The following is a 23666-nucleotide window of genomic DNA, read 5'->3' as shown; positions in this document are numbered from 1 at the left end:
ACCTATTCTGTACTTTAACCTTACAATTGAATAAATAAAAAAAACAACATATCGTTAAACGTGGAAATATGATTTAAAAAATAGCGCGGCTCTCTGCATTAGCACCATTTTTATTTATTGTTGTTGTTTCACGAATTTTCGGCCAACTATTCCTCTGGCCTTCATGAAAAGAAGTCCTTTTATAAATGTTCAGTAACTTTTTCCTTTTATTATTCTTAAAGAGTAGAACTTTTCTTATTCATGAAAGGAGTTAAGCCTATGTAAATAAATAAATGTTTGTACACGTGACAAATTATCAATAAATGGTTTAGTTACTTTTTTAAAAAAATGTTTGTAAAAGTGCGAAAGGCGACGTTGTTGTACAAACATTACTCCCATGCTTAATTTCTATACTTATAGGTTTTTGGAATTTTTTTTCACTGGATTATTATTGATTGGACACTAATTAAACAGATTATTAAAAAAAAAAAATGTAAAAAAGAAATCATTATTTCGACATTTGAAAGTGGTGCTGGTGCTCACTTTTTAGTTACAACGTTCTGATAAATCAGTCACCCATTTTGTAAGCAATAAAAACGCGGTATCAAAACCATAGAAAGTAAAAATAATGAGTCTCTACCGCATTTGTAAGTCAGAAATATATTTGTTTCTCAAAGAAAAAAAAATAGAGAGAACAGGACTTTTTTTTATTGTTTTCATGAAAATAAAGTTTCGAGATTTTTAATTATTTTTTTTTTTTACTTATTTAGTCAGTTTGTGGTTTTTTTAAAAAATTGTTTTTGTGAAAGGTGAGTTTTTTTTTCAAAACTTTTGTTTTGTTTCTTTTTAATTTTTTTAAAGTATTATAAATTTCACTAACATGCTGGAGAAATGTTTAATAATTTGGTATTTTTTTTAGATTAGATCCACCTCCACAATTTTCCTTTCAATGACGACATTTATAGGTTTCCGAGTATGCTGAACACGCAAATTGCATTGAAATTTTGCGGAAATAAATAGTTGTATTATGCATTGTATTCTTCGGCGGCCATCTTTTTACGTGCACACGCGCCATAAACAAATACACACACGTAAAAAAGATGGCCGCCAAAGATTACAATGCATAATACAACTTTTTATATCTTGATGACTACTTATTTCTGCAAAATTTCGATGCGATTTTCGTATTCAGCATAGTCGAAAACCATTTCAAGTCGTCATTTAAAAGAAAATTGAGGAGGTGGACCTAATCTAAAAATTTACCAATAATTTTTAATCCCGTACGCCTCCCGATACATTGCTTCGTCAACATGCGACCATTTTATATCTCCCGAAGACACTTCCGTATTTAGAAAAAAAAAATAAAAAAATAAAAAGTGACCGATTTACCAGAACGTGGTGGTAACTAAAAAGTGAGTATCCCTTTCAAATGTTGAAATGATTTTTTTTTTCCAATTTTTTTTCATAATCTGGTTAGTGTTCAATCAATAATAATCCAGTGAAAAAATTTCAAAAAACCTATCAGTATAGAAACTCCACCACGTAAGTAAATAAATAAAAAATGTTACGTGCGCATGCGTTAGCCTTGACTAGGGGGGTACTAAGGGAACGACCATTAAATAATTCTGCGGGTCGCCATGGAACTCAACGCCCAAGGAGTATCAAAATAGTTTTCATGATCTGAAGAAATTTTTTTTTTAAAAGTGGGTGATCACTTTTCCATCTAAATTTAACTTAAAATGAGCACCCACTTTCTGGCCACCTGAGGAAGGGGCATTTATTTTCGTGTTTATTGGCTTAAAGGTTTTTTTGACAAGGCAGTTTGGTACGCGAATGCATATTTAACAGTTTTCGTTTATGCTCACGCATAGCATGAACAAAGGCTACGTCTGTGAAATGGAAAATAGTCCCAGAGTTCAGGGGTTAATACCATGCAAAAGAAATCAAACAAAAAGACTTTTTTAGCCAAGAAACACACAGAAAGAAAAAAAAAATAGCATCCATTTTTTTCTATCGAATTCATTTGCTGTTTTTATTGAAAACTATTTTCCCCCGGATTTTTGATATAATTTTCCATTAAGGGCTGTGCGTCTCACGTTCGTAAATAACAAAAAATTTTTTGTAGATTTTGGTGTGCTAAAAACGAATCTGCAAACCGTTTCCGTCACAAAAAAATAGTTTTTATGATATGAAGAAATTACTTTTTCGAAAAAGTGGCGATCACTTTTCCATGTAAATTTAACTTAAAATGAGCACCCACTTTCTAGCCACCTGAGAGAGGGGGGATTTTTTCCCATGTTTATTGGCTAAACAGCTTTCGTTTATGCTTACGCATAGCGTAAACGAAGGCTACGGCTGTTAAATGGAAAATAGTCCCAGAGTTCAGGGGTTATTACCATGCAAAAGAAATCAAACAAAAAACTTTTTAGCCAAGAAACAGAAAAATGCCCCTCTCTCAGGTGGCCAGAAAGTGGGTGCTCATTCTAAGTTAAATTTACATTGAAAAGTGATCACCCACTTTTCGAAAAAGTAATTTCATGAATGTCATGAAAACTTTTTTTTTGGTACGTAAACGGTTTGCAGATTCGTTTTTAGCACACCGAAATCTACAATAAAATATTTCGTTATATATGAACGTGAAACGGGCCTTAAAGTAAAATAATACCAGATTTTTTTGAGAAGATTTGCCGTTTAGTTGTACAAATATCCTCAAACCAGGTAATCACTAAAAGGGATTTTTAAAAGTCGTCACCTGTATCGAGCAAAAGTTTAAAACCACCGATTATATGCCAGCCTACATCATGGTAACATATATTGAGTGAGTTCCTAACAGTATTTTTAGTTTAAACTCATTTTCCCAAAATTTCCCCAAACTTAACATGTTCGATACAGTCTGCCGCCATTTGTATTTTTCAGATATACCGATAAACATTGAATGTTTTTGAACCGACTATACATTACATAAAAACACTAAAATCTTATCCAGTTAGGTAGAACACTTACTTTTCTTGCCTTTGATAACATTTATTTGTTATATATTTATTTTTTGACAACTTCTTTGTATCTGTGTTTAGTAATATAAACCCTTTTCATTTAATGTAACGTTTAGTCGGCTCGAAAAACAGTGTTTATTGGTGTATTTGAAAGCTACAAATGGTGGTGGACACTGTTGATTACTTTAAGTTAGAGAAAGTGAGTTAAAACTAAAAAAACTATACAAAATACTGTCAGAAACCTATCCATTATGCCAGCCTATGTCATGGTAACATATGTTCGGTGAGTTTCAGACACTGTTTTGTATAGTTTTTAGTTTTCAACTTACTTTCCCAAACTTAACGTATTCAACAGAATTCGCGACCATTTCTGTTTTTTGAGCCAATTAAACATTTTACATTACATAAAAACACTAAACAATTATCCAATTAGGTAGAAACGTAAATTACCTTACCTTTGCTTTCATTTATTTGTTTTTGGACGACTTGTTCGAATCTGTGTATAGTAACCCCCCCTCCCCCCACCATCAACCAAATATTAATTACTAAATCACATTTTTTAAAACAACAAAAAAAAAGAAGCATTTAGCGTTTCAACATTTTTGCTACGTTCGGCTTCATCCACTGATTGTTGGTCAAGTCCAAAACATGAATGATTGACAGAAACTCTCGAGGATCCAGATCAAATTCTGCAAGAGCACCATTTTTTTTCAGTTTCGCCTTCTTTTTCACTTTTTGCAGTGGATTGCTGTACTAATATAAGAAACATGCATTTTCTCTTTTATTAAATTTTTCCATTACACCAAATTGAGCCACTGCAACGCGTGGCAGGGTACAGCTAGTATCTATATATATACTTTCGAAAGTATATATCTATATATATTTATATATATACTTTCGATTATACGTCTAGCCGCACTGATGAGCTGTGATACAGCGAAACAGTACTGCATGTGGATGACTATATATATATATATATATATATATATATATATATATATATATATATATATATATATATACCCTTCAGAATAGTTTTTTTAACAATCAGTTGGTATGGAAACCTGTGATTATAAGATTTACAAAATATTACTAGCAGTCATATCCCATCTAAATAGGAATTACTCGATATGCAAGATAGAGCAAATAAATTAAATTGTGATTCAATGAATTTAAAAAAACCCTTATTGAAATGAAGTAGTTGAGTTTCATATCAAAGATTTTTTTTATTATTCTAAGCAAGACAAAGAATACTTTAGTATATTAATCTCCTTAACTTATAGGGCTTCGATGTCTACCATCTCATCAGACATATTTATAAAGTCAAAGTCAACATAATTAAATTATCTTTAAATTATCAGAAGTCCTGTAGCAAAAAGGATATGAAAATTGTAAATCCAGATTGCTTGGTAAAATCCGTGGTAGGCGTTCTTTACAGTAGTTTGGTAATAAGGTCCAAGTTATATATTGGGTAATCCGCATAGCTGTGTAGATGTCCGAATCGGGCAAGTGCTTGTATAGATTTGTTTGGGGGTCCAGCGAAAATAATTCAAAGTCTGGCGGTATCCTTATCATTAGAAGTCTATATTTTTATTAGTGGGGTGTGGGGCGAGATGTTAGTTGTAGGGAAAGTAGGTAGTGGTGAATGCTTGTATAAACAAATTTATATTATTTTTTGGGGTCACCCTGTATATATATATATATATATATATATATATATATATATATATATATATATATATATATATATAAAGATTTAGAAGATCATTTTGAATTAATTTTAATGTAAGATTTTTATTTGAAGTCAATAAACCATTATTAAATTATTTCATTAAAATTTTTATAACGTGTCATTGTCAGTAGAACTACTATTTAGCTAGTTAAAAATATTCCTGGATTTTCCAATGACCTTCAACATTAACATTAAACAAGAAACGAGTTCCATGTTACAGACGATGCATCCAGGGAATGCGACAGTAGCGATCAGCTTTACGGGAGATCAAATTTCACTAGCGCGTCTTGAAGAAACAAGAAAGCTATTTTCATCGACCGACTTTCGAAATATCGAATTAGTCCGATATTTAATTTTTTTTTATACATAAACTAGAAGAATACCCGTCCCAGGGCAGAGAAAATTAAATTCCTCGAATAGAACAGATTTTCGCAAAGGTTATGTCCCCTTTTGCAAAGATTAAAATCAAGATATAATGATGAGATACCTTCGTTCAATCTCGAAAGACAATGGATACTCCCTGTAAGGGTCGCTGCGCGAGTAATTGTAAGGCAAGGGTTGCGTAATCTACAGCCATATCTCTCCTGAATCGACACTATTTGAGTCCGGAGGTAAGGAGAAGTCCAGGACGTCTGGAAACAATGCGGAGATAAGTAGATAGCACATACAACATCTGAAATTCCCAAATGGTCACCCATTTTAATACTAACCAGGCTCAACGTTGCTCAACTTCGGTGATATAACAGGAACCGGTGTGTCAACGTAATTATGCCGTATAGATAGAATGATACTAAACAGATTTATACCACTTTCATGTCGCCATAGGAGGATTAAAGCCGTTATATAATATTTCTAAAACCTATTCGTATTATTTGGATTCATCAGAATACTGTTCGTATCTTGCGTGCCATTTTCACAACGTTTCGGTCGATGCGACCTCCGATCTTCTTCAGGTGTATCTTGTCGAACTCGGGAATGTTTTTCGCTTTTATATATATAGAAGGTTTCATATGTTCAGTATAGATAAGGTGGGAAATGATATATCAGTTGAATAAAACGGCTCTTTAATTAGTGCTTGAAGATATTTTTTAAATTGCAAGGGAATTAACTGAGTGATTTTCTAAGCGGATTAAGTTCCTTGGACGGCGTTGAGAAATAATGATGACTTAAATAAACATTCGTCTTCTATAATACGAATAAAATTGTGAATAGCCCTAACTAACTTAATATTAGATAATATGGCATTATTGGAATACAATTATTTTTTAATCATATACATTTATACTTTGTAACTATAAGGAAAATAACCAACAATTTAAGTTTATATGAAAAAGAAAAAAAAAATTAAATACGAGAGTGTCATCCATATAATGAATATGGCTGCACATTAAAATATTGTATACAGTTTTAAAAGGTTAGGAATAAACCCATTGGAAATATAACCCCAACTAGCATACAATAATTAGTTGTTGAAATAAAATAAAATTATTCGTATTATTTGGATTCATCGGACTACTGTTTTCATCTTGAGTGTCATTTTCATAACGTTTTGGTCGATGTAACCTTCGACTTTCTTCAGGTGTATCTTGTCGAACTCGGGAATCTGGATGGAATTTCGAACGGAATCTTTTATTTACTTCATGGGAGTAGCATGCTCTCGTTCCGTCAGCGATCCTAAGTAATTCGTACTTTTTTTTTTATCAGGACCTCTATCCAGTTATGGCTGACGGAACGAGAACATGCTACCCCCGTGAAGTAAATAAAGGGTTCCGCTCGAAATTCTGTACAGATTTCAGAGTTCGACAGAAAGATTCCCGAGTTTGATAAGATACCGAAACGTTGTAAAAATGACACTCGAGATGAGAACAGTAGTCCGAAGTATCCCAATAATAAGAATAACTAATGCACGTCTCAAAATATTCAGAAATTAAAACTTATGTCTAGAATTCTTATTCCAATATATCCAAATCCATTACATGCCTTTGATCCCAGGAAATGTCTTAAATATAAAACGTAAGCTTAAAGAGCCCGAAGAGGAAATTAAAATTCAGCTAATCTCATTTAATAACTATATGGGTCAAATTTAATACAAATATAATCTATTCAAAATTTACATAAAAATATTATCTATTTGAGAATTCAATACAAATATTATCAATTTAAATATTCATACAACTATTATCTGACGTTTCTGAATTTTTAAGATGAGGATGGGTTATTCATATTATTTTGAATCATCTGACTACTGTTCTCATATTGAGTGTGATTTTCACAACGTTTCGGTCGATGTAACCTCCGACCTTCTTCAGTTGTATCTTGTCGAACTCGGAAATGTTTCTGTCGAGTTCGGGAATTTGGACGGAATTTCGAGCGGAACCCTTTATTTACTTCACGGGGTAGCATGCTTTCGTTCCGTCAGCCATGACTGGATAGAGGTCCTAAGTAATTCACAATTGTAAATTTCGATCGTCCACACTGAGGATTGAACCTTCAACCTTCAGGAGAATATCACTTTCTATAATTGATTTTTCCAAGTACTCTAACCACAGCGCCACGAATATCACTATTTATTTCTAAGTATTACTATATATTACTGTTTTTACTTATTATTTGTATAGATTATCTACTGTTTATAATTAATGGTTCCCATATCGTATTAAATTCTATACTAGGTCTATTTAGCAGTTGGTTAATCCCCAGCATATGTGTTGCTTCTTTCAGTCGTCTTACTCTCCACCGTTCTTCTCTGTCTATAATTTTTACTTCGACACATAATGGTAGATGGTTTCCTTTTCTTTCCAGATATGATCAGCCATACCTGACTTTTCAATCTCAATTTAATAGAATCTGGTAGCTATTATAAAGTGAAAAAGAACCCGACATTGAAAACGGAAAAGAAGAATAAGGATCTAATACCACCTGCTAAATACTGACAACAAGTACAGCATTACAGCAAGCTACCAGAGGCATCGGAATATTTACGAATGTTACCCCATTTGCATAAAATTAAATCAAGTTACCCCATACCATTCACCCTGATGCATATCAACCCTGTTCAAAAATTCATAATGATCGGTTCACTAGTTTAAATGTTTATCTCGAACAATGAAATAAACATACGTATATAAACATACACATGACTACATTTATAAACATTCACCTCCTAACTTTTAAAGTTTACAAGAAAACGATAACAATTATAATGTGCCCACGTTACTAGCCGTGTTGTCTAGGATATATATTTCGGAATTCATAATGAATGATCCGTTTATTAGCTTAAGAGATTATACACACACACACACACACACACACACACACACACACACACACACACACACACACACGCACGCGCGCACACACACACACACATATGGGATTAGTTTCTTCTGTGGAAAAGCAACCATTTATTAAATCGCCTAACGAGAACTTCTGGTATAACTGACCATTTGTCCGAAATGTTAGCATTCCAGTGTTATGACCATGCAAATTTGTTTCGATTGATAAAACCATATCTTGCTCTTTTTTGATTTTGCACTCTTAATAACTTCATTAAATTTATTAGTTATCACTCTTGAATACCTTTAATCTGTATATATAATGTTACAGTATAGCTACATTTCAAGATCGAAATGTTTATTTTTCTTACTAAACAGCTCATTCAGCATATTAAAAATATCGATATTCTTTTGCAGATCCGTTTTGTTATGCAGAAACAGTCGATATTATTATGTCAATACCGAATCTTCTAATGCATATACTCGTCAGGACCCCCCCCCGAAATTGTTGCCTAGAAAGGGGGAAAATATATGACAATAAATTTGCCAGATAAGATTCGATATTGACATAATACCAATAATAAACGGAACTGTAAAAAATGTACCGATACTTTAATATGCTTGAAGAGATGTTAGGTGAGAAAAAAATTAACTGTTGGATCTTGGAATGTAGCTATACTGTTATTCTTTTATACATGTTCTGTTGTTAGATTTAACTAACATTGAGCTGCTAAGAAAAAAAGGATTGCTATACACAAAGAGTGAAATATAATTGAAAAAAAAATATTTTACAAAAAAACAAAAAAAAACACACACAAATGAATATATATATATATATATATATATATATATATATATATATATATATATTTAGCCAGTAGAGTTTAGTTTCCTAGAAGTACATCCAATGAAACAACATGTGTCAACCAAAGAGTGCTCAATGAGTGAACAGAGCAGGTATATGAAATTTATTTATACAAACATTGATGGCTACATATGTGCATACATGTTTCTGTAATCACCCGCGTTGGGGGATTACGTCTTCAGGCCAAGAATTATCGTCGAGAACGATAAGTCTTGGCCTGAAGACGTAATCCCCCAACGCGGGTGATTACAGAAACATGTATGCACATATGTAGCCATCAATTTTTGTATAAATAAATTTCATATATATATATATATATATATATATATATATATATATATATAGTGGAAATGGTAATTAATAAAAACTGAAGAAAGTGCTCAATACTGTCGTAGAGCAAATATGCGTTTTATTTTTTATTACCGTATCTTTCTGTTAAGTTACATTATTGTTTCAGCTACTTGGCTGTTTTTTTGGCCGTCTGTAGCATCCTCAGACTTTTACAGGGTTTCTGTAAAAGTCTGAGGATGCTACAGACGGCCAAGTAGCTGAAACAATAATGTTACTTAACAGAAAGATACGGTAATAAAAAATAAAACGTATATATATATATATATATATATATATATATATATATATATATATATATATATATATATATATATATATATATATATAAGGAGTCAAAATAAAATCCAGATCAACAAACTAAAGAAAGAAGTCAAGGTGATAAATAAGATGAAGAGGTCGGAAAAGTAGAAATGCGACCAGAGAGGAGGTGCTCGAAAAGAAACAGGAAAAAGTGAAGAAAAAAATAGCAGCAGAAAAAAAAGAAAAGAAAAAAAAGAAAAGAAAAAAAAAGAAAAGAAAAAAAAGAAAGAAAAAGCGAGATTAAGATGATACCAATGAAAACCGGAACAGTGCAAGGAAAACTGGACTTTTGAAAATAACGAACGTAAATTCTACCAAAATGTAAATAGAGGAAAAACAAAAACAGAACAACCGGACCCAACAGAAATAAAACGCTACTGGAGCCAGATATGGAAAGAACGAAATAATCATAATAGAAAATAAGAATGGTTAAAAAACAAACAAACCCAAAAGCAAACCGAAGAAGGAACAGACTGAAATTAGCAAGGAAACCCTCAAGACAACCCTACGAAAAATGGCCAACTGGAGAACATCAGGTCATGACGGAATACATGCCTATTGGTTTCAGGAATTCACGACACTACACAAAAGGCTAGTTCATCAACTGAAAAGATGTATCCACGAAGCATACGTACCAAAATGAATGACCAAAGCTAGAACCACACTTGTGCAAAAAGACAGAAAAAGGGACCATCCCCAGCAACCACAGCCCTAAAACCTGTTTACCTACAATGTGGAAAATGCTTACTGCACAACCGAGAGCAAAAATTTATCAGTCCCTTCATAACCGCGGACTACACCTAGATGAACAGAAATGATGCCAAAAAGGAAAAAGAGAAGCACACGACCTATTATACATAAACCAAAGAATTCGGAGGAAGGTCCAAAATAGAAAAATTAACTTAGCCATGACATGGATAGACTATAAGAAAGCATATGATAGAATCCCGCAAGCATGGATAATAGAATGACTGAGAATGTATAAAATACTAGGTAAGATAATCATTCTTATAGAAAATGTAATGAGAACACGGCGACTTGAACTGACAGCTAATGGACAATATATAACTGAAATCAAAATACAAAGAGGGATCTTCCAAGGTGATCCCCTATCATCACTCCTGTTCGTTATAGCCATGATGCCCCTGAACAACATCATAAGAAAATGCCAAGCCCGATATAATTTCACTAACACTGAAGAAAGAATGAATCACCTAATGTACATGGCTGATCTGAAACTATTTGCAAAAACAAAGACAGAACTAGAAACATTAATAAACACGACCAGAATCTTTAGTCAGGATATCCAAATGGAAATCGGTATGGAAAAGTGCGCATTGTTGACCATACGGAGGGGAAACCTGGAAGCAATTGAAGGTATAGTACTGCCCAGTCAAACAGAAATGAGGGCACTAGGTGAACATGATAGCTACGAATACTTGGGAATATTGGAAGTAGAAGCCATCAAAACAACGGAAATGAAAGAGAAAATAGGAAACGAATTCCCCAAAAGAACAAGAAAACCCCTCGAAACCAAACTAAATAGTCGAAACCTAATTAAAGGAATAAACACGTGGGCAGTGTCATTGATAAGTTACTCTGGACCGTTTATAAGCTGTATTAAAGAAGAACTGAGGAATACACTACACCCGGAGGATTGTACTGATCGACTATATGTGAAAAGGAAAGAGGGAGGAAGAGGACTGGTCTCTATAGAAGATGGCAAATAACACGAAAAAAGAATTAGCAAAATACATGACGCAGAACACCGAAATAATAATTACTGTAGCAAGAGACACGGAGGAAACAAACAAGATAAAAAAAGAGACGAGGAATTAGACGTGGAAAGAAAAATGTGCAGAGAAACTGCTACACAGACGATTCATAAGGATTACAAAAGAAGAGACAATCGAAATGACTTGGAAATGGCTACAAAAAGGAAACAGGGAAACTGAATCACTAATAACATCTGTGCAAGGACCGTTTATGAGCTGTATTAAAGAAGAACTGAGGAATCTCGACCAGAAAACACATGACTATGCACAATGCACTACAACCATAAGGTGATACTGAACGACTATATGTGAAAAGGAAAGAAGGAGGAAGAGGATTGATCTGTACAGAAGACTGTGTAAACGACACAAAAAAAAAAGGATTAAAAAATACTTAAGGAAGAACACCAAAAGAATAATTACTGCAGCAAGAGACACGGAAGAAACTAACAAGATAGAAAAAAAGAGATGATGAATAAGACAAGGAAAGAAAAATGTGAAGAGAAACAACTAAACGGACGATTCATAAGGATTACACAAGAAGAGACTAGCGAAAACACTTGGAAATGGCTGCAAAATTGAAAGCTTAACAGAGAAACTGAATCACTAATAGCAGCTGCGCAAGGTAACGCAATTAGAACCAATCATATCAAAGCAAGGATCAACAAGACAAGAAAACATCAAATGCAGACTCTGCGGACAAAGAAACGAAACAATAAACCATATAATAAGTGAATGCAGCAAACTAGCCCCCTAAATATAAAAGTAGACACGATCAAGTGAGAAAGGCAGTACATTTGCAATAATGCAAGCAATTGCATCTTGAACATTCAGACAAATGGTTCAAACACAAACCGGCAGCAGTACTGGAAAATGAAAGTCACAAGATCCTATGGGACATGGATATACAAACGGATAAACCCATCCAAGCAAGAAGACCGGATGTCATAATAGTTAACAAGAAGGAAAATCTTGCCAGGTTGTAGATTTTGCCGTTCCAGCAGGCCACAGAGTGGAGATAAAGGAGACTGAAAAGTAGAGCAAATACACGGAACTGACCCGAGAGCTCAAAGAGATCTGGAGAATGAAGAAAGTCAAGATAACACCACTAATAATAGGAGCACTAGGAACAATACCGAAAAACTTTGAAAACAGAATAGGAGAGATTAGAATCAGAGGGATGGCAGAAAGGATACAAATTTCAATAAAGAAAACTGAAGAAATATAAGGGAAAACGGTTGAACGTGGAGTTGCTTGGCCTTCGTGACAAGATCAAAGTGTAGTATCTATTCTTCAGATGCTGCACTTCAATTTCTTGTTCTCTGTTAGTGGAGGAGAAATCCTTCACGACTGACACAATTTTTATTTTTGTTCCTTTTTTCCACGTTAAAAAACGACGCTGGTGTCTAACTCTGTCCTGTGGGGAGGCATTGTAAATAGGAACTCTGTCATGTGGGGAGGCATTGTAAATAGGAACTCTGTCCTGTGGGGAGGCATTGTAAATAGGAACTCTGTCCTGTGGGGAGGCATTGTAAATAGGAACTCTGTCATGTGGGAAGGCATTGTAAATAGGAACTCTGTCCTGTGGGGAGGCACTGTAAATAGGAACTCTGTCCTGTGGGGAGGCACTGTAAATAGGAACTCTGTCCTGTGGGGAGGCATTGTAAATAGGAACTCTGTCCTGTGGGAAGGCACTGTAAATAGGAACTCTGTCCTGTGGGAAGGCATTGTAAATAGGAACTCTGTCCTGTGGGAAGGCATTGTAAATAGGAACTCTGTCCTGTGGGGAGGCACTGTAAATAGGAACTCTGTCCTGTGGGAAGGCATTGTAAATAGGAACTCTGTCCTGTGGGAAGGCATTGTAAATAGGAACTCTGTCCTGTGGGGAGGCATTATAAATAGGAACTCTGTCCTGTGGGGAGGCATTGTAAATAGGAACTCTGTCCTGTGGGAAGGCATTGTAAATAGGAACTCTGTCCCGTGGGGAGGCACTGTAAATAGGAACTCTGTCCTGTTGGGAGGCATTGTAAATAGGAACTCTGTCCTGTGGGGAGGCACAGTAAATAGGAACTCTGTCCTGTGGGGAGGCATTGTAAATAGGAACTCTGTCTTGTGGGGAGGCATTGTAAATAGGAACTCTGTCCTGTGGGGAGGCATTGTAAATAGGTACTATGTCCTGTGGGGAGGCATTGTAAATAGGAACTCTGTCCTGTGGGGAGGCATTGTAAATAAGAAACTCTGTCCTGTGGGAAGGCATTGTAAATAGGAACTCTGTCCTGTGGGGAGGCATTGTAAATAGGAACTCTGTCCTGTGGGAAGGCATTGTAAATAGGAACTCTGTCCTGTGGGAAGGCATTGTAAATAGGAACTCTGTCCTGTGGGGAGGCATTGTAAATAGGAACTCTGTCCTGTGGGGAGGCATTGTAAATAGGAACTCTGTCCTGTGGGGAGGCATTGTAAATAGGAACTTTGTCCTGTGGGGAGGCACTGTAAATAGGAACTCTGTCCTGTGGGAAGGCATTGTTAATAGGAACTCTGTCCTGTGGGAAGGCATTGTAAATAGGAACTCTGTCATGTGGGAAGGCATTGTAAATAGGAACTCTGTCCTGTGGGGAGGCACTGTAAATAGGAACTCTGTCCTGTGGGGAGGCACTGTAAATAGGAACTCTGTCCTGTGGGGAGGCATTGTAAATAGGAACTCTGTCCTGTGGGAAGGCACTGTAAATAGGAACTCTGTCCTGTGGGGAGGCACTGTAAATAGGAACTCTGTCCTGTGGGAAGGCATTGTAAATAGGAACTCTGTCCTGTGGGAAGGCATTGTAAATAGGAACTCTGTCCTGTGGGGAGGCACTGTAAATAGGAACTCTGTCCTGTGGGAAGGCATTGTAAATAGGAACTCTGTCCTGTGGGAAGGCATTGTAAATAGGAACTCTGTCCTGTGGGGAGGCACTGTAAATAGGAACTCTGTCCTGTGGGAAGGCATTGTAAATAGGAACTCTGTCCTGTGGGAAGGCATTGTAAATAGGAACTCTGTCCTGTGGGGAGGCACTGTAAATAGGAACTCTGTCCTGTGGGAAGGCATTGTAAATAGGAACTCTGTCCTGTGGGAAGGCATTGTAAATAGGAACTCTGTCCTGTGGGGAGGCATTGTAAATAGGAACTCTGTCCTGTGGGGAGGCATTGTAAATAGGAACTCTGTCCTGTGGGAAGGCATTGTAAATAGGAACTCTGTCCTGTGGGAAGGCACTGTAAATAGGAACTCTGTCCTGTTGGGAGGCATTGTAAATAGGAACTCTGTCCTGTGGGGAGGCACAGTAAATAGGAACTCTGTCCTGTGGGGAGGCATTGTAAATAGGAACTCTGTCTTGTGGGGAGGCATTGTTAATAGGAACTCTGTCCTGTGGGGAGGCATTGTAAATAGGAACTATGTCCTGTGGGGAGGCATTGTAAATAGGAACTCTGTCCTGTGGGGAGGCATTGTAAATAAGAAACTCTGTCCTGTGGGAAGGCATTGTAAATAGGAACTCTGTCCTGTGGGGAGGCACTGTAAAAAGGAACTCTGTCCTGTGGGGAGGCATTGTAAATAGGAACTCTGTCCTGTGGGAAGGCATTGTAAATAGGAACTCTGTCCTGTGGGGAGGCACTGTAAATAGGAACTCTGTCCTGTGGGGAGGCACTGTAAAACGGAACTCTGTCCTGTGGGGAGGCATTGTAAATAGGAACTCTGTCCTGTGGGAAGGCACTGTAAATAGGAACTCTGTCCTGTGGGAAGGCATTGTAAATAGGATCCCTGTCCTGTGGGAAGGCATTGTAAATAGGAACTCTGTCTTGTGGGGAGGCACTGTAAAACGGAACTCTGTCCTGTGGGGAGGCATTGTAAATAGGAACTCTGTCCTGTGGGAAGGCATTGTAAATAGGAACTCTGTCCTGTGGGGAGGCATTGTAAATAGGAACTCTGTCCTGTGGGGAGGCATTGTAAATAGGAACTCTGTCCTGTGGGAAGGCATTGTAAATAGGAACTCTGTCCTGTGGGGAGGCACTGTAAATAGGAACTCTGTCCTGTTGGGAGGCATTGTAAATAGGAACTCTGTCCTGTGGGGAGGCACAGTAAATAGGAACTCTGTCCTGTGGGGAGGCATTGTAAATAGGAACTCTGTCTTGTGGGGAGGCATTGTAAATAGGAACTCTGTCCTGTGGGGAGGCATTGTAAATAGGAACTCTGTCCTGTGGGGAGGCACTGTAAATAGGAACTCTGTCCTGTGGGGAGGCATTGTAAATAGGAACTCTTTCCTGTGGGGAGGCATTGTAAATAGGAACTCTGTCCTGTGGGGAGGCATTGTAAATAGGAACTCTGTCCTGTGGGGAGGCATTGTAAATAGGAACTCTGTCCTGTGGGAAGGCATTGTAAATAGGAACTCTGTCCTGTGGGGAGGCATTGTAAATAGGAACTCTGTCCTGTGGGGAGGCATTGTAAATAGGAACTCTGTCCTGTGGGGAGGCACTGTAAATAGGAACTCTGTCCTGTGGGAAGGCATTGTAAATAGGAACTCTGTCCTGTGGGGAAGCACTGTAAATAGGAACTCTGTCTTGTGGGGAGGCATTGTAAATAGGAACTCTGTCCTGTGGGGAGGCATTGTAAATAGGAACTTGTCCTGTGGGAAGGCATTGTAAATAGGAACTCTGTCCTGTGGGGAGGCACTGTAAATAGGAACTCTGTCCTGTGGGGAGGCATTGTAAATAGGAACTCTGTCCTGTGGGGAGGCATTGTAAATAGGAACTCTGTCCTGTGGGGAGGCACTGTAAATAGGAACTCTGTCCTGTGGGGAGGCATTGTAAATAGGAACTCTGTCCTGTGGGGAGGCATTGTAAATAGGAACTCTGTCCTGTGGGGAGGCACTGTAAATAGGAACTCTGTCCTGTGGGGAGGCATTGTAAATAGGAACTCTTTCCTGTGGGGAGGCATTGTAAATAGGAACTCTGTCCTGTGGGGAGGCATTGTAAATAGGAACTCTGTCCTGTGGGGAGGCATTGTAAATAGGAACTCTGTCCTGTGGGAAGGCATTGTAAATAGGAACTCTGTCCTGTGGGGAGGCATTGTAAATAGGAACTCTGTCCTGTGGGGAGGCATTGTAAATAGGAACTCTGTCCTGTGGGGAGGCACTGTAAATAGGAACTCTGTCCTGTGGGAAGGCATTGTAAATAGGAACTCTGTCCTGTGGGGAAGCACTGTAAATAGGAACTCTGTCTTGTGGGGAGGCATTGTAAATAGGAACTCTGTCCTGTGGGGAGGCATTGTAAATAGGAACTTGTCCTGTGGGAAGGCATTGTAAATAGGAACTCTGTCCTGTGGGGAGGCACTGTAAATAGGAACTCTGTCCTGTGGGGAGGCATTGTAAATAGGAACTCTGTCCTGTGGGGAGGCATTGTAAATAGGAACTCTGTCCTGTGGGGAGGCACTGTAAATAGGAACTCTGTCCTGTGGGGAGGCATTGTAAATAGGAACTCTGTCCTGTGGGGAGGCATTGTAAATAAGAACTCTGTCCTGTGGGGAGGCATTGTAAATAGGAACTCTGTCCTGTGGAGAAGCATTGTAAATAGGAACCACAGACAAACTGGACACAGAGGCAAAACAGAAAAGGAACATCACATGGAATCATGAAAACTGAAACGGTTTTCTTTCTTTGTGTGAGTGTCACCGTAAACAGGCACCGCACCAAATAAGGAGAGTGGAGAAGGATTGAAAGATCGAGGAGAGAAAGCACTAGCCAGACCTCCGCTGGCAAAGAGGACTTGGACCTTGGGGAGGCTTATTGCCACCCTAATTACAGTGAAAACCAATGGCCGTCGCCAACGAGAAATCAATGCTAAGCGGCTGTTGCGATAACGCAAATTCTGTTGCAAAGGTTATCGAAAGAGGTGGAGGGTGATGGAAATCTGGGGAGACTTGTTGTCACTCAGACTTCAGGGAACGCCACAAGTTGTTCACTAAGAGCAATCTTTGATGATGGCTTGCGTGAATATACTCGTAATACTTTTAGTGAGTAAATAAATAAATAAATAAATAAATAATAATAATAATAATAATAATAATAATAATAATAATAATAATAATAATTATAATAATTATAATAATAATTATTATAATAATAATGACAACAACAACAACAACAACAACAACAACAATAATAATAATAATAATAATAATAATAATAATAATAATAATGACAACAACAACAACAACAACAACAACAACAATAATAATAATAATAATAATAATAATAATAATAATAATAAAACTTGTATGTAGAGAACAATATATAAAAATATCTGCTTGGGTCGAATCAATGTATAGAAATGATTTTTTTTTCAGATGAGCATAAAACATCAGTTTCTTTTCCCAGTGAAGCAGTACAATATAAAAAAGTACACACACGCGCGAGCGCGTTTAACAATTTAAATTATTTTGAGTAATATTCAAAATTAAAGGTCTACACAAATGTATTAAAACTGTTTGCACCTATTTCACGATGGCGTTTATTTTTAATCATACAATGCCACGAAACTTTGTTTGAACACGACTCTCAGCAGAATGGTATATTGTGTGCGCGTACGTGTGTGCGTTCGTCTGCATGGCTGAACAATATGGCGATGATATGATGTTTCATACAAGTGCAGGTGTTAACAATTGATCGTGATCCACAAGCTAACATTTATGAAAAAACAAAACAAAAAAAAACAAAACAAAACAAAAAACAAAAACAAAAACAAAAAACAAAACAAAAAAACAAAACAAAAAACAAAAACAAAAAAAAACAAAAACAAAAAAAAAAAACAAAACAAAAAAAAAACAAAACAAAAAACAAAAACAAAACAAAAAAAACAGAACATGATAAAAAGGTCACGTGTTGCCATTAACTTATGAAAAACAAAGCGAATCATACGTGGTGGCAATGACCTTTACATTGACTGGTTTGATTCGTAACCTTTTAACGCCAAACGTTTTCAGCTAAATTCTTTTTTTCTCATTTTTTTTTTTTAAACACTTTCTTAAATTCTAAAGTCTTTGTATCTTATTCTGGCGAAAGGAATTAAGTTTTGATAAACACTTTTATCGTTATTTATTTTAAAAATCTTAATCTCACCGAACGTGCGTCGGTTATTTTTGTCCTTTTTCTAACGTCTTGTAGCGTGTTCATCGGGTCCACGGGGCATGGGTCCATATATTTAAAACTGATTACTAAACATGTAGAACACTCAACACAAACAAAAACGTGCAAGTATACAAATCAGAATGTCACGTCGGGGGGTCACCATTTTATAGGAGCCAAGACAAAATCCTATAATTCGTATTATTCAAACTACTCTTCTCATCTTGAATGTTATTTTTACAACGTTTCGGTCGACGTAACCTCCAACCTTCTTCAGGTGTATCTTATTGAACTCGAGAATATTTTTGTCGAACTCGTGGATCATTCTGTCGAACTCGGGAATCTGCACGGAATTTTGAACAGAACCCCATTTAATTCACGGAGGTAGCATACTCTCCTTCCATCAGCTACGACTGAGGAGAAGTCCTACGTAATTCGCAGTTGTATGGGGGATTGAACCTTCGATTTCCAAAAGAGATTAACTTACAACTGAATTTAACCAAGTATCTTATCCACTACGCCACGGGTCCTTGCGAAAGAGTAATCTGAATAATCCAAATAATACGAGTTATCAATACGCATTTAAAAAATTCAGGAAAATAATACAACTCCGCAACCATGAAACACTAATGCCTGTAGTTAATAGTAATCAATATTTCTTTATAAAAATATTATAAAATCCCTTCAATTAGAATTCGGCTTCTTTAAGAGAGTTATAAGTAATCAACTTGAAGTATAATGTTCCGGCTTCTGATGTTGAACACAATCTGACTAGCTTTTTGTATTTGTCGGCTTGCTTCGGCATTACATATAGAACTTAATACACTTTCATTTTGCATAAGGATTACTGTTGGCTTAGGGGTTGAATACCGGCTACTATTCAAAGTGACTTTGCGACTGTGTTCGAATGTTTCGACTGGCAGTAATTATCACTTCCTACACTGGTGATTGTGTAAGCATGGAACACTGGCGTCTATAGGTAAAAATAATCAATATATATATATATATATATATATATATATATATATATATATATATTATATAAGGAACTATGTATCTGTGTGTCTGTGAGTTTGTTTCCTATGGACTCGAAAACGGCTGGGTCGATTTTTATGAGATTTCGCACGAAGGTGCTTTATGTACCTGACAGTGTTCTTAGATAGGTTTTGTGTCGGAATGTCTTCGATAAGTATCGATAATCGAAATAATCCGATGGAACGAAGAACAGGTGATTTTTACAAAAGTTAACACCTTACACATCCTAACATCACAACTCCATTGAGAAGTTTTATTGCCACACAAGCCGAAAGCCCGACCATATAAAATAAACAATAGCTTCTTTGATATGACATTATTAATATTAATGTTTCTATTCAAACACAATTTCACCATGATACTTGACTTTTTCATTTTAAACTTAAATTCATTCCATTATCACCGCACAAGCAGTGAGGCCAGGCATATAAAATCAACAGTAGGTTCTTTAATATGACAAGGGCGTGTTCGAAATGAGTGTTTTTGTTTGAGTACAATTGAAGCATGATACTTGACTTTTGTATTTTAAACTTTAATTCAAGCCATTATATATATACAACATACATAAAGCACCTTCGTGCGAAATTTCATAAAAACCGACCCAGCCGTTTTCGAGTCCATAGGGAACAAACTCACAGACACACCGATACAGAGTTCCTCATATAATAATAATAATAATAATAATAATAATAATAATAATATAAATATAAATATATATAAGGTAAAATTAAAAGCCAAGAACAATGCGAGATTTTTTTTTATATAGAGTAAAATAAAATGAAAAAAAAAGAAATAAATTTCTTTTTTTTGTTGTTTGTTTTTTCTTTTTCACACAAATTTTAACTCTAAACTACAGTAATTTGTTTTTTCTTTTTCTGTTGTATTCAATGGTGTTATAAATCTCAATATATTTCAGACCTATTAGTCCTTTTTCAAGAGAAGACAGCGGAAGAGTGTTCAAAATTGAAAAAGCAGCCGCAGAGTTTGCCACGTGATACCGCGAAATATAGAACAAAAAATGACGTTAGGAGAACGTTAAAATAAATCAGTTGATGTTTGAAATACTTGTTGCGTTTGTGAATCAAGGGAGATGACTATTCAAGCAAGTTTTTTTTTATTTTTTTTTAATTATTATTTTAATTATTGTTTTTCTTATGTTTTAAACTTATATTATAAAAGCGGAGCTCAATTCCAGTCTATTGTTTAGTGTGGGAGTATTTTTTGAAATAATTAAAGATTCGAGGATACGAAGTTGACCTACGTTTCTTGAAGAAGCAAGAATGTTGATGTGAAAATTTGGTTCTGAATTAATGCAAGTGCGAATATGTTTATAGAACGACGAAGCAGTAGTGTTTAAGTGCTCTTTAATGCGGTGGTGAAGCAATCTGGTAGTGCTTCCGATGTAAGATGCACTGCATTTAGCGCATTGTAGGTCGTAAACAACGTGGTTCTTAAAGCATAAACCTGTGTGTGATATTGGGCAATTAGAGAGTGAACAAGGGGAAGGTGTATGCGATGGATGTTTAAAAATAGATTCTATGGACATACACGCTCGATGAGTAATCAAACATATGAAAAGGACACTTCCTTATCGTTATATTACTGGAAATTAGTTAGAGAAAATAAAACACCTAGTATAGAATGGACGATTATTAGAAGGGCCAATACTTGACACTTATTGAACTCACCATGTCCATTATGCTTATCAGAAAAACTTGAGATAACTAGGTTTAAAGATAGGGATAAATTATTAAATATTAAACAAGAAACTGCTATATCCTGCAAACATTTCAGAATACACGCACTTAAAGAACTCTAAATTAGTAGACCAGAACAACTATGAGTACAACTAACCCCCATCAAATAACCTCCCCAAAGAGGATAAGTGAGGTCGCAACTATGATCCTACCCGTATGAATTGCATAAGTCGCGTTATATTCTACTTCATCAAGCAGTTATAATATTACTAACCTAAATAAATACCTGTATGAAAGTATATTTGAACCAAACGAGTAATAGATTGTTTTGGGTAAACCTCGTAATAATGTATGCATATGGATATTTTTGGGTGTATGCATGTATGGATATATGATCTTTATATACATGGGTAGGAAGATTAATTTAATATAAAAAAAGGATAAATGAATAAATAGATGAAAGAAAGTAAGGAATGAAGGGTGAATGAAAGAAAAGGGAATAAGGAAATTAGGGTGAATAAACAAAGATGAAGGTAAGTACTACAATATATAAGCTTGTATACTCAGTTTGTATAACCTAAATACTCTGATTTCTGTCATATGTTATTATATATTATTGTTGTATCGTTATACATCTTATGCATATCTGCCTAACCATCGAAAGAGTGCTTGCTTAATATGAAGATAGGCCTATGAACTTCAAGCGGAATTCACTATAAGTTTTTACGTAGAGTAAATTTTTACATAGTAAAAAAACATACAACGTGGGAAAAGGTAACAAGCGGGGGGGGGGCCCATGTAATATAACTATGCGTGTGGAGTTTGATAGAAAAGGAGAATTATGTAGTAAATAAATTCATGTCTATTTCTACTTTAGATGTATTATTTGGTGGCAGGGTACACACATATATATATATATATATATGTCTGAATTTTGTGTAAGTAAGTATGTATAAGTGTATTTATGTATGCGTCTATGTGTGTATGTATATGTGTGTATGTATATGTGTGTGTATGTATATGTATGCATATCAATGTATTTGTATATGTGTATGTATATATGTATATATATGCATATATATTTCTGTACTATTATAAGATGCTGTCTCGTATATGATAGTTGTAGCAATGTATATTACAAGTATGTATGGCATGGGTGTCTGAATGTTTATATATATATGTTATGTATGTATATATATATACACCCGTGTGAATGTAGTGGCATGCTATTTCATATATAGAGTGGTTACCACGCTACTAAGGTTAAAAAAGGCACCTTATTATTATTGAAAAAGGTCTTTGCATATGTATTATGAGCGACCGGGTTTCTGTGTGTACCTGCGCGTGTGTGTGTGTATGTGGGTGTATGCGGTGGTCTGTGTTGGTATATATATGTGTCTTGTATACGTCTGTGGAGATGTGGAGACACGAGTAGGTGGGGATGTTGTCTGCACCTGCGGATGGTCTGAATGTGTATGCATTGTGTGTATGCTGATGCGCGTGTGTGTATATGTATATGTGTTTATATGTATTTGTACTTATATATATAAATGTGTGTACGTGTGTCTGCATGTATATATGTATATGTGTGTGTATATGTAAGTGGGTGTATGTGTATATATATGTGTATATCTAGGTATAGGTGTGTGTGTGTGTGTGTATGTGTATGTATATATATATATATATATATATATATATATATATATATATATATATATGTAGGTTGATTTATGAGGACGTGTATCCAGTTGGGGTCCACGGGTTTTAGAATATTACTATTAGGATATTACTACGTATGTAGTTATGGATGTAAACATGTCATAACTGTATATGACCATTATATGTTTATGTATGTCTATATGTGTGTGTGTGTGTGTGTGTGTGTGTGTACGCGGGTGTAGCAGGGTGTAGGCGTGTATAAGTATATTAATATATATATATATATGTACATGTGAAGTTTAGATAACATTCGAGGCTTTATGTTTATTCTTATTATTTTTATGTGAGGTGAAGGGGGGGGGGAGGGGAAGGGGATGGTACATATATGGTTGCCCCTACATGTATCAATAACCAATTGCCACAAGGGCAATGGTCACAAAGTGCAACATCTGCCGAAACAGATACTACACTTTGCTCCTAGAATTTTATTCTTGCGTAGTTATAATTATTGCCGTGTTTCAGTGCGTGTGAGTAAAATAAAACGAGCAGCATATATTCGCTTCTGAATTTCTGTATTAACGTGTGTGTGTGTGTGTGTGTGTGTGTGTGTGTGTGTGTTGTGTGAGTGTGCCTGTATGTGTGTGGATGGGTGTTGATTGGAAAACACCGGTCAGTACTCGGTGACCATAGGAAATGTTTTTAATTTACAGACTGTAAGACAAAAATACTAAATTCTCAAGTACCTTATGCCATAAAAACCAAAAGATGGGATAAATAGAGAGAAAGGGAAATGAAAAAGAAGATGTTTATTATCTTCAAAGACCTCACTTGTCTTTTCACCAAGTTATGACTCCCACCCA

Source organism: Euprymna scolopes, chromosome 7, assembly GCF_053919585.1.
Source record: "Euprymna scolopes isolate OS-2025 chromosome 7, ASM5391958v1, whole genome shotgun sequence".
Classification (NCBI taxonomy): Eukaryota; Metazoa; Mollusca; class Cephalopoda; order Sepiida; family Sepiolidae; genus Euprymna; species Euprymna scolopes.
The sequence above is the reverse complement of the archived record's forward strand: the minus strand, read 5'-3'. Positions refer to the sequence as shown.